The sequence below is a fragment of the Mastomys coucha genome, unplaced genomic scaffold (genome assembly GCF_008632895.1).
Source record: "Mastomys coucha isolate ucsf_1 unplaced genomic scaffold, UCSF_Mcou_1 pScaffold7, whole genome shotgun sequence".
In the NCBI taxonomy this organism is placed as follows: Eukaryota; Metazoa; Chordata; class Mammalia; order Rodentia; family Muridae; genus Mastomys; species Mastomys coucha.
This window is the reverse complement of record NW_022196913.1, coordinates 13,993,070-14,005,666: the sequence shown is the minus strand read 5'-3', so window position 1 is coordinate 14,005,666 and position 12,597 is coordinate 13,993,070. Positions and strand designations below refer to the sequence as shown.

At 41.8% G+C, this 12,597-nt stretch overlaps 1 pseudogene; it reads right to left on the bottom strand.

Annotated features, from left to right (window-relative positions):
* Positions 1-10,346: 10,346 nt before the first annotated feature.
* LOC116082597 lies at positions 10,347-11,783 on the bottom strand (annotated as a pseudogene).
* Between the last annotated feature and the right edge of the window lie 814 nt (positions 11,784-12,597).

Here is a 12,597-nt window from a genome sequence, read left to right as displayed (position 1 = left end):
GTCAGTCAGTCAATCTGTCTATCTGTCTTTCTGTTCTGAGCCTCCAGCAATTATCAAATAAAGTTCCTTCTTCCTATTAGCAGACTCTGCTCCAGCCAGCTATACTCCTTGAAACTGTCCTGCCTTTTAGGTTTGGGGTTTTTATTTGTTGTGTGGCCTCTGCTTTTGATAAGTCCCAGAAGAATTGCTGAGTTTCTGTTTATTTAGTCTTTTTCTTGTTGTAAAGAGGGAATGACAACTTTCATACTCTTTGTGGTCAGACTGGAATGCTGATATTCTTTATTTCCCATAAGGTTGGACATATCTACTAAATAATGCATTGATTAATTTACTCAACAATGGCATTCATTTCCACTTTTCAGTCCCTGTCATCTGAAACTCTTCTTTAGAAATAACCAATAGAAAATTTGCAGTAATCGAAGCCTTCCATGTTCACTGCCTGGGACAGAGATATCTCACTACCAATTCAATAATAATTTCACTTAACAGCCTTACCTTTTGGCTGTGTTACTGGACACCTAGGGAAAAGGCCTCATTTTGCAACCTGTCACATAGCCAGGAGTGGCACTGCATCTGAAATTAGGACAATGGTATGCAAGTGGAATAGACTGAGCTTGGGTCAACCTCTCCATCCCTGCCTCCCATTTGAGCACACTCCATGCTCCTTTCCTCTATGCCATTCACTCTATCACTGGGTACTCAGTAAATCTAGACTATCATTATCAATTTGGATCATCAACACTATTTCTGCTTTTAATAGCATTAGCTGAATGGGGGAAGAAAGAGAAAAGCGAGTCAGATCCACACAGCTGTGGTTACTAGAGAGATTCCTTCCTTCCGTCCTCTTGGCTCTGGCCCCATCTCAAACCCTGGGGCTTTGCTCATGCCACTCAGGTGTTTCACTTCCTTCCCCAGACTGGCTTTCGCTCTCATTTCACCTTCTTTCTATTATTTCTCACCATGTTACTGTTTCCCAGTGTGTGCTCTGAGTCCCACAGGTCTCTCTAACATGAGAAACTGACAAAATGCATGTCAACAGGCCTTGTCTCTGATGTGCAGAATCAGTACCTCCAGTGTGAGGTCTGGGATGTGCGAGTCCTCTGATAGCTCTTAGATGCAATGCATTGCAACTTGGTAAATCCTCTGGTACCTGACTGGAAACTTGGAAAACAGAAAGATGAATTCTAGATGATTCCATCTAGAATTCACTAGTTTAACCCAATGACGATGAAAAGATGTATGCAACAAAAATATCAGAGCAAACATGGGAGGTTTCACAAAAGAGCTCTAAGAAAATGAAAATGTAGATGTCAAATGTAGTTGGCCTTCTGTATCATTGTTTTACTCATTCAACTGGTTGTGCATCAAAAATAGTAACAACAAAATAATTGCACCTGTACTGAACATGTACAGATGCTTTTCTTAGTTCTTATTCTCTGAATAGGTGTAACAAGTGCTTACCCAGCACTGACCCTACATTAGAGATGCAGATGGAAAAAGAGATGTAGATGTTATCAGGAGGATGTGCCTAGGGTTCATGTAACTACCATGCCATTTTACATAAGAGACTTGAATGTCACTGGATTTTGGCATTTTTTTTGGTATTCATAATGCCAATTCTTCCTAATAACACAGGAATGACTTGTCCATATAAGCCTGACTCTTAGCCAACAGTTTTTGAGTAGACATTAGTTCATGTTAATTTTTACAGAGAATTTTGCTAATAATAATTTAATTTCCTTTCTAAAAATTAAAAGAATTACATCTGTTACAGATGAAAGCACAAGCTCCAAGAATCTGTTAATTAAGGGCAGGATAGATAAAAGACACAGGAGCCAGGATGCCAAATATTTTTGCAACAAATATCCACTTTGTGGTAATGGGAACTAGAACTCACTGGTGTAAAGCGGCGGCCACTAGATAAGTGGAGGTCAAAAGCTAAGTCAATGTTAAAGGGCATGGGCTTCAGAACGCAGGGTTCAAGGTCCAAACCCAGAGTGACTCCTAGTTTCCAGGAGCCAGTGGGGACAGCACTGGGGACACTATAAAGAACAAAGTTAACAGCTGCCAGGCTGTGTTGACAGTGGCAGAGGCTGAGGCTGCAGGGGAGAGGAAGCTTTCATGAGGCTGTGGCTGTGGCTGTGGCAGGGGAGTGGGGATTGGCCATTTCCTTGAAAGGGACTGGAAAGGATAAGTCACCACCATGGGAGAGCGGGCTTATTGGACGTTCTGAGAAGGAACATTGCGAAACACCAGTTCACATCTAGTGTAGAAACACGGACAAGGAAAAGTGACACAAAGCCAGTGTGTCCACTCTCCACTATCTATATCCTTGGCCTTCTAGGCTGAGCCTCTGAGATGTGGGCACTTACCTGGACAAGAAGTGGTAGTAACCAGATCGGGCTGAATGCATGTTTGGTATATAACTTCCTAGAGATACCCTTGTGATAGTCAGTAATGAGAGAAAGGACAGTCTATAGCAACAACTCCACACACACCCAGCTTGGCTGGATTGCATCACTGCAGTCCCCTGTGTAGCTTGCAGGCAGCTACACAACACCAAGGTTCTTGCCCCAAATATTTTACTGCTCCTATAACCTTGAGAAGGGACCTTATGAGTCTTGTTTCTTTTGAGTTTCTTGCGTCTCGTGAGCCTCTTTGATGCCTCCTGAAGGAGTAGGTTTCGCCCTATTGGAGTAGGTGTGGCCTTGTTGGAGTAGGTGTGCCACTGCAGTGTGGGTTTTAAGACCCTTATCCTAGCTTCCTGGAAGTTAGTATTCTGCTAGCGGCCTTCAGATGAAGATGTAGAACTCTCAGCTCCTCCTGTATCATGGCTACCTGGACTCTGCCATGCTCCCGCCTTGATGATTATGGACTAAATCTCTGAATCTATAAACCAGCCCCAATTAAATGTTATCCTTATAAGAGTTGCCTTGGCCATGGTGCCTGTTCACAATAATAAAACCCTAACTAAGACATCTCCTATGCAATATTTCATGGTAAGTTTGCCAAGAATATATTCCTACTAAATAAAAAGGACACTGGGCTCAGGAAAGAATGTGCCAGTCTAATATGGGGAAGAGGAGAGAACAATGCCTTGGATTAATAGGATAGACCTAGAAAACTTAGTTTAGGAGAAACGAGAAGACAGAGGTTCAAGGGACCAACACCAAAGAGATGGACCAGGCAGAGTACCTAAAGTGTCTGTACATAATAAAAGGAAACTTATATTCCTGGTAGGATTTAGAAATTAGGCTCACAGAAAGGCAATCAACTGATAGAAATGCTATTTCTCTTTCAGAAGAAAAGAGTATACAAGAGAGAAATCATAATCTATTGCATAATGTTTACAGATACAAACTGAACAACCAAATATTTATAACACATGGTGGCTAGGATGTATATGCCTATGTGGGTGTCTGTGTGTATGCATATGTGCATTTGCTTCAGAGAGGCAGCTGGCAGTGAACAACAGACACTCTATTATGTGAAGATGCTACCCAAAATAAAAAGAACAAAAGTGTTCAGTCAGAGGTGGTCACAATGCACTTTGCATTTCTCTCCCAGAGTCCATTCCCTGATGAATTTTTCCATGTCCCTTTCTCCTTTCCTTCTCCCAGAGCCTGTAATGTTTAAGAGTGGCTTCCTTGTGCTAGGTAGGACCCTCTGATGGACAAGCATGCTAGCGCTTTCACCTGGTATACCTGGACCTTCCCTAAGCATAAGATCAGTCAGAATGCTGCCTCATACAAAAATATGGTAACCTTCTTTTGGGATGCTTCTAGAAAATTCTGAGTGACTGTTTTTGTTTAATTTCCTTCTGCTAACAGCTTTTTATGCATGTGACGTGCTCATTCCGTCATTCTTTCTGGTGAGCAGGAGTTAGCGTGGACTCTGTTATAGATGGTGTGAATCACTGACGTAGGTCCCTGGGGGTAAGGAGTATGGCAGTATTACAGCTTACGTTTTCCATACATGAAGGGGCCTATGGATTCAAACACTCAGCCAGCACTTGTTTTGAACAGTCTTACCAAAAGAAACATTCATTTTCATTCATTTTTAAATCAGGTGTCTTTTCAGAGTACAGAGTTCATAAAGTCTATAATCTGAAATTTTTTCCCATTGACAGGCATTTTTCCTATTTTTCTGGAGCAAATTTTAAATGTACTATGTTGTGTCTTCATATATGCATTTCTAGTTTGGAAAATATTGAACCATAGACTTCTAGAAGTAGATAGAAAATTGAATTCAATACCCACTAACATTCCTTCTGTCTCTGAGGCCCTATAATCCTAATGGCATGAGAAACTTCATTAACTTAAAACCTGATAATTTGTAGTTTGTTAATCACACTGAGCTCAAGTTGTGGTGTGCTTTTGAGCTAATAAAAAGACTTTCTAGGCAAGAAATGCTCCCTAAAGATCAAATTGAGTTCAAAGATCTCTGATATAATATGCAAATAATTTGTACAACAATTAAGGTAGTTTCTTAGAGATTGCTTTCAAGTATATTCTTCTAGTTAGCAAGTCTGGTTTAGCATAATTTTGAAACTAAATCTGCTTGACTTTTCACTAATTCCATTAGCCTCTCCCCTCAAGTAGTGTGAACTGGCATGCAGCCACCTTAAATACAGATGTAAGAGAGAATTGAAAGGGGTTCCTTCTGACCAATGAACACAAAGACAAGTCCCTGGGGACAGACACTGTCTTACTAGTCAGGAGTTGTAAATCTGACAAGCTCAGCATCTGACTATTGTGCTTGATTTGTTGATTACCTCTCCAAAGGCTGAAATCCTATGAACTACAAAGATGGCTGATAGAATGGCATAACCAAGCACTTGGTTGTTTTCTTTTCTCTCTTTTTTTTTTTTCCCTGAACTATGTGATAGAAGTGGAAATGTGTCCTCTGGTAAGAGGAGGAAGCCCCAGGGGAATGTTATAGAAGGGAATGTTATAGAAGTTCTAGTTTAGATGAAAATTGGGTAGTAACTCTATAATGTCTGAAGAGAAAACATGCCATCTTCAACTGAAGTATTTCACAGAACAATGGTTATACCATAACTCCAATCTTCCAATCTGTCTTTGTCTAGATCTGACTATATCCAACTTTTTATTTTAGTGCTATATTTTAAGAGAGACTTTGAGCAAACAGTAGCAGGTCTATATGGGAGTAAAAGAAAAACCCCAGAAACTATATTTTAGTAAGGAATAATTGAAGGCTGAAAATAATTTCAATTTAAGAGAATGATCCTGTTGGCATCATTTTCTATTTTATTTTATTTGGGTTCTTATAGCTACCACTCTTCTCCACCCCAATCCCTCTCAACCCAACAACAACATATATACATTCATTCTACTTAGCAAGTCGGTCACATTTCTCTAGGAAACAGAGAAAAGTTAGAGGAGAAAAGGGGCATTGAGTTCTTTTAAGACTACTACCTGCTGATTAGGGGAGTTCCTAGTGGCAACTCCAAGGATTCCTATTCAGGATATCTCCAACTTCTTGTCTCTTTTCTCTCCACCACTTGATAAACCGGCAACAGCAGCAGCAAGAGCAGCAAGCAGCAGGAGGCACAGTGGGCAGCCAAAACAGTAAACTGACATCTAAGTCCAAGAAATGAAAGACCCCTCCAGAGCTTTCTTCAGTTTCCCATGGAGCAGCACAGATAACACCCAACGGTGACCTTACAGTCAGCTGACTCTGACCTTACAGTCAGTCAGCTGACTCTGACAGGCCGCTAAGGAAAACAAGGTATCAGAGAGTTCTGCCCCTGGAGTATTTTTTTCCTACTAAAAGCAGACTGATAGAAGAAAATTCTTCCCTGGAGAGTAGTACATGCATCTTTTGAGTAGGTGACAACGCTCAAGAAAAGATAAAGGAAGGTTGCCACAGAACGCAGAGGTGGGACTAGGCATGAGAGCCTTTCTGGACTTGGTGGATAACAGTTGTGTTTCAAGTAACACTGCTGCCCCTGAGTCAGAAGGGTGGTCTTCAGTCCGATGAAGAAAAAGACAGCCGTGCCTCCTCTATTGGGGCTCTGGTCTATTTCAACCCTCTCCAGAGTCCCCCAAATTAAACTCTCCTCAACTGGAATAATCATACTCCTGCCAGAACACGCATGAAGCAAATAGTCTGCTTCTGTGGACGATTTAAAGCAGCCCCATATCCCACACCTGGGATTAAAACAAAACAAGGTTACATAACTGGGCTTTTAAAGAAACCCAAACTCTTACTATATGATTCCTTAAAAAAAAAAAAAAAGAAAAAGGAAGAAAAAACCCTACATATATTACTATGGCCAAATACCTGACAGAAGCAAAAGAACAGGGATTCCTTTGGGTTCATAATTGCAAAGGCTCTGTCCATCAGGGTATGTGTCTGGAATGGGTCAGTCAACGGCAGCGGAAGCTTGTGCTGGTGTCTTCTCCCATGGTATCAGCTAAGAAGCAGAGATGGACAGTGTGATGGCTATTCTTGGCTGTTCCCTTGACTACACCTGGAATTAACTAAAACACAAATGACTGGGCACACCTGGGCAGGATTTTTCCCTTAATTATTTGAAGTAGGAACGTCCACTTCTAATCTGGATCTCTTGAGTTGGAAAGATCTACTTGTAATCTGGACCACACCTTTGGCTGTCAGCCTATGAAAAGAACATGGAAGAAAGAAACTCCCTCCCCCTGCCCCCTTCCCCCTCTCTCTCTCCCTTTGCCTGCTTGTTCTTGGTCTCATTATAAGTCCATTCTTTCACTGGCACTGGAGCCTAAGTTTTGAGAATCCAACATATACTGAAGACCCACTAAGACATCCAGCCTTGTGGACTGAGCAACTACTGGATTCTTGGACCTTCCCTTAATAGACAGCCATTGTTAGATTAGGTGAGCCACATTCTGTAAGCCATTATAATGCATCTCATTATATATGTGTATATACATGTATGTATATATTCATTATTATATTCACCCTGCAAATTCTGTTCCTCTAGAGAACTATGACTAAAACAGATAGGAAATGGGGACAAGATATAACTCTTAAGGGCTTACCACCTATAACCCACCTTTGCCAGCCATACCCCAGAGCCTGACAAAAGAGCTCAGCTGGAGAGCAGGGATGCAAAGATATTGATCTGTGAGGGGCATTTCAGCTGCAAAGCAGGAAACTAGGTGTGGTGGTTACTGATAGTGCTCGGTTGGTCTTCTTGCCCTTCCTTGTCTTCCCTTCCACTGGAGCTCATTTAGGCAATGAGTATCAGACACTGGATTCAATTGTTGGGGTTGGATGTGGAGACTGGCCACAAAGGCTGCTTCTGCCTTTCAAAAGGCTAAGAAGTAATGGCAGAAATGGTTTCAAGTAGTGGGCTAGATAGAAAAGTGCTACTTTCATCTTTCATCTTTCATCTTCTCTCTCTCTCTCTCTCTCTCTCTCTCTCTCTCTCTCTCTCTTTCTCTCTCTCTCTCTCTCCCTTTTCCCTCCCTCCTTCCCCCCCCCTGTGTGTGTAGGTCATGGTCTCACCTACCTCCCTGTCAATCCAAGGGACTAAACTCAGGTTGTCAGGCTTGGTACCATTTACTTTACCCACTGGGCCATCTTCTGGACCAAAGAGTGCTACATTTTAGAATAAGAGTACACAGGGAGGGGCCTCAGGGTTCCTTGACTGTGGCATCAGCAGCTTGCTCTCTCACAGCATCCCCAGTGGGATCTAGAAGGGCAGAAAGCTATAAAAATTTCACTGAAACAAGCAGGGCACTGATTAACAAAGAATTCAGGAACACTCTGAATATGTAGCTCTGTGTGGGCTTCTGAGACTTTCTTATTCACATGAGGCTACAGGGAATTGGCTGGGACTCCAATAATGACCCACATAGAGTATTGCTATCAGCACTGCCTAGAAGAGGCTCACATTGGAATGGAAGCTGATTTAATGGCATGATAATTTCTGGACTAGTACATATGGATAGCTCAAAGACACAGAAGAAGGTCAGTACATAAAAGATTACAGAAAGAGTATATCGGCTAATACAAGAAATAAATTTCTGTTGAACTTGCCCAGCAATTGGTTCAGATGGGTTTGAGAGGCACAAGCTCCTATCACAGAGCAGAAATTTGGTATTTCCTCAGAAGTTCCTCAGAAATGTATTAAGGAAGAATCTAGTGATTCGGTGTCACAAACTAGACTGAATGATCTCTTTACCCCTTCAATGCTAGGTTCTGTGATTTCCTGAGTAGTTGGCTCACAGTGCCAATGGAATGGCTGATCTAAGTAGCCAGGAAATATTACCACAGGGGCCCTCAGGAAACAACCAGTGGGTATCCTGTCTCATCACACTTCTTGCTGAATAACAACTGAAGTGTTTGTTTTACTCTAGCTCCTAGAGTAGGCAACACAACTCTCTCAAAGAGGCGGAAAAGACTGTAATGTCAGCTTTGATTGTTCTTAAAGCTGGAAGTATGGCTTTTTTGTTTCCTTTTGTGATGTCTAAGGAATGTGTTTTCTTATACTCTGAAGTAACTACAAGACTAAGCATCAAAGAAGAAGAAATTTTCAGTGCAACTGGAGGGATTACAGGCAAAAGGAAGGTAAGGACCGCACACACACACATACACACACACTCACACAAACACACACACAAAATGGAAATGTCACTCCAAGTCCAAACTGTAAGTTTTATGACAGGAAATGTTAGTTTCCAAGCGTTGGACTTGGCTCAGATGACCTGGTCTTGCTCTACTGTGTCAGATGCAATTGTCAGTATTTGCAAAAACCAATTAAAATGGCATCAGCACCCATACTTTGTGCTGTCTAACCAGTGTTTCTTGTCCAGTACCTTTGGCAGTATGTCAAACCCAGACATAGCTTTAGAAAGAATAATTTGGGCAGATGATTTAGTACAGGAGTTGTCAAGGTTGCTCAGTGGATAAAACCTTTTATGGCCAAGTCTGACAACTTGTGTTTGATCGTCACATGGTTGAAGGAGAGACCTGACCATACCTGGGAAGATATCCTCTGGAAAATATGAATGCACTGTGCCACACACAGGATATGTATATTTGAAGTGCTGAGAATTTAGACAAACCCTGGATAATAACATGGCAAACTATTCTGTTCCCCACCTTGTGTTACAAAGGATGGATTATGAAATGAGCATTTTCACACCCTTATTTACTGAACTGTAGGCTGCAGTTTGACCCTATGCTAGACCCTTATAGCCTTGTCTTAGGTTCTAGAGGGTTGTTGACTTTAGAGTAGCAGAGGCTCCAACCTTCCATGTTACTTTCGTCTTTGATTGTGAGGCTCGGTAAGATGAAGAGGGATTCTTTTGCTTCATTTGATTACCTGGTTCTTAGAAGTTGGTAATTGGAATAAGATTGGATAGTGTTATAATGTGTTTGAGTTGGGTGAATTCCTTTGACATGACTTTTATTCTGCATAACTATCCTTTAGTAAGTAAATAACACTTCCCAGCATGTTTCTGGAATTAACTTTCCTGTGACCCAACAAAGACTCTTTGCTTAGCCATGTGTTAATCAGGATTCAGAATCTTCTGTTGGCCCCTCTGTGTATTGACTTGTAATACCCACCGTTGACAAAACACTTTGTTAAGTGAGTTTAACAAAAACTCCATATTCTACATCTGAGTATCCTTATCTGCCAAGTGTTGTCAACTTCCACCACTCCTAAGCAATGTCTATGCTCCCTTGCCTGTCATCAGCAAGAATTCTATAAGGTAAGTTCATCTACAGTCTCCTTTATCTGATCTTAGGTACTTTTCTATACACTGTCATGTACTCTGCTTTCTGACTACGTGTCCCCACTTCTAGTTTTGCTATATTTAGAACTAAGCCAAGTCTCTCCCCCACTCTGAGAGCCCACTCTGCAGTCTCTGTGCCTATCAGGAACATCCTGAATAAAGTCTTTATCTTGCTTCAACTTCTCACTTTAGGGTTTTTGGTTTGTTTGTTTGTTTGTTTTGTTTCTTGCCTAAAGTTCTTTATTTTACCTTTGTGCTGATTAAAAGTAATTTATATATTCCTTACTTTATTGTGGAATAATTTTTCATAATATTGTTTTTGAAAAGGGGCACTGTAAATATAGACTTAAAAACATTAATGGATGCTGATCAGATTTAATGGGGACTGCCAATTTCAGGCCTTCTGAATTCAGACTTGTGTGTGTGTGTGTGTGTGTGTGTGTTTGCATTTGAACTATACTTTTATTTAATTCCATATAGTGAACAAAAAAGTTAATCAACTCTTTGATGGACCACATATAAAATAAGAATGTGGGCCACACATATGATGTAATAGTCCATGTAGGTTACAAAGCTGATGCACTGGGCTTCTGGTGCTTAACACTCTGCTTCACCAATGGCTTTTGCAAACCGTAGTTTCTCCCTCCAAAGTATATGACACCGTCTTTCAAGTAGAATTTCCATCTGTTCTTGTTCTGGTGAATCTTATCATACTGACAGACAATTACATTATCTGTGTCAAACAGGTCTGGCACATCCTGCTCACTGATGTCATCTCTGGAGTTTAGGGGATCCTCTTCTGGGGTGTCTGTTTGATGGTCCTCGTTGCTGCCTTTTGCCGTTGAATCTTCATTTGATATGCTGTCCACTTCTTCTTCAAGCACCTTGAGGTCACCAGCATCCATGATCCCTGGGAATTAATTTTCATCTGCATCCCTTATACTTCCCACCTCTTCAGTAGAAAAGTTATCGCCAGTTCCACCTATTTGAACTATTTCATTAATATCACCTTCGGTTACCTGAATATTCGGATCCCTCTCAGAAGTACAATTCTTCTCTGACACACGGAGGCTGCTGGACTCCTCTGTTTTTCTCAGTTGCTTTATGGAGTCACATCGATATATCCTGTTTTTAAGGCTGTGAAGCTGTGAGTCAAGCACGTGGTGGTGGAGAGTGCCTAGAGGGCCCTGTGAGAAAGGACCGTCACACTTATCCTGAGTCAGGTTTGCTAAGACAACAAGCACTGGCTCCAGGCCAGACTCTGTTAGAGCGACCTGGAAGGTTGCTCCCATACCCGGAAGGCTGATGTACTGAGAGCTTTCCTGTGGCCTCAGCTCATTTCCAGGGAGAACGCGCCTATCGCTGGTAGCATTTTCTACATGGTTCCTGACCGGTGGAGTAGGATGCAGTGGTCTGAAGGCTGTCCAAGCTGCTGAAGGACTTGATGATATGGATGCTGGAGAATTTCTGTTCTCCGGGAAGTCTGTGTCACCATGCCTGGTACACTGACTTTGTAAAGGTGACCAGATGCCGTCTAGAGGGCCATCCCTGCTAGGATGTGGATTGGATAGTCAGGAAAGGCAAAGTTTGCACCACAGCTGGCAGTGTTCAGGCCTTCTGGCATAAAACTCGGGAGAGTTCTACCAGCTGGGATCAGCAACGAAGCTGTCGATTGCAGTGTTGGTGGTAAGCCATGTATGTGGCAGCTGGAGACTGAGAAGCGGCGCCTGCACACTATTTCTGAAGAAGTCCTCTGTCGCTTTACATTGTAAGACTTTGGTTTCCCAGAGCTTCTTCAGGTCTTTCAACACCTGCTCCTCAATGCCTTTCTCAGCAAACAGGTTCTGAATGCCCTTTATTACATCAATTACAGATTGCTGGAGTTTGGGCACAAGGTTGACGAAGGCCATGCTGGCTGCTCTGCACCTAATTGTTTGCGCCTGCGTCTGAATTCAGACTCTTATATGGATACTTGCTAATGTTAATTTCTCTGTGCCACAAATTTCTCACTTGTGAAGTAGAAATAGGAATAGGGTTGATAGAAGGATTAAATCAATCAAACGATATTGCTATCAACAGAGATGAGCCTGAGAGAACAGAGATAGTGCCTGATGGGATTAAGGGTAGTTTCATGAGTATTACATCAGTGTTACTTATCAAAACAAATATGGCATATGAGCTTGTCAGGCCTGGATTTCACTATGAATTAGCTACTTATCAAGGAGTCTATAAAAGTTCCTCAGCCTTGATGAATCAAATTTTTCTCATTGATTATGATGGTTAATAGTCAACCTGACAGAACCCAGAATCACTAAGGAAACAATCTCTTTCTCTCTCTCTCTCTCTCTCTCTCTCTCTCTCTCTCTCTCTCTCTGTGTGTGTGTGTGTGTGTGTGTGTGTGTGTGTTTGTGTGTGTGTATGAGGGAATATCTAGTGAGGGAATATCTTGGTGGGAGGATCTACCTTAAATGTGAACAACGCTACCCCATGTGCTGAGGGCCTGGATTAAAGAAAGAGTTAGCTGAGTACCAGCTTTCGATTTGATCAGATTCATGACTGCATTCACAATGTGACCATATTCATGACCGCATTCACAATGTGACCAGATTCATGTCTGTATTCACAATGTGACCAGATTCATGACTGCATTCACAATGTGACCAGATTCATGACTGCATTCACAATGTGACCAGATTCATGACCGCATTCACAATGTGACCAGATTCATGTCTGTATTCACAATGTGACCAGATTCATGACCGCATTCACAATGTGACCATATTCATGACCGCATTCACAATGTGACCAGATTCATGTCTATATTCACAATGTGACCAGATTCATGACT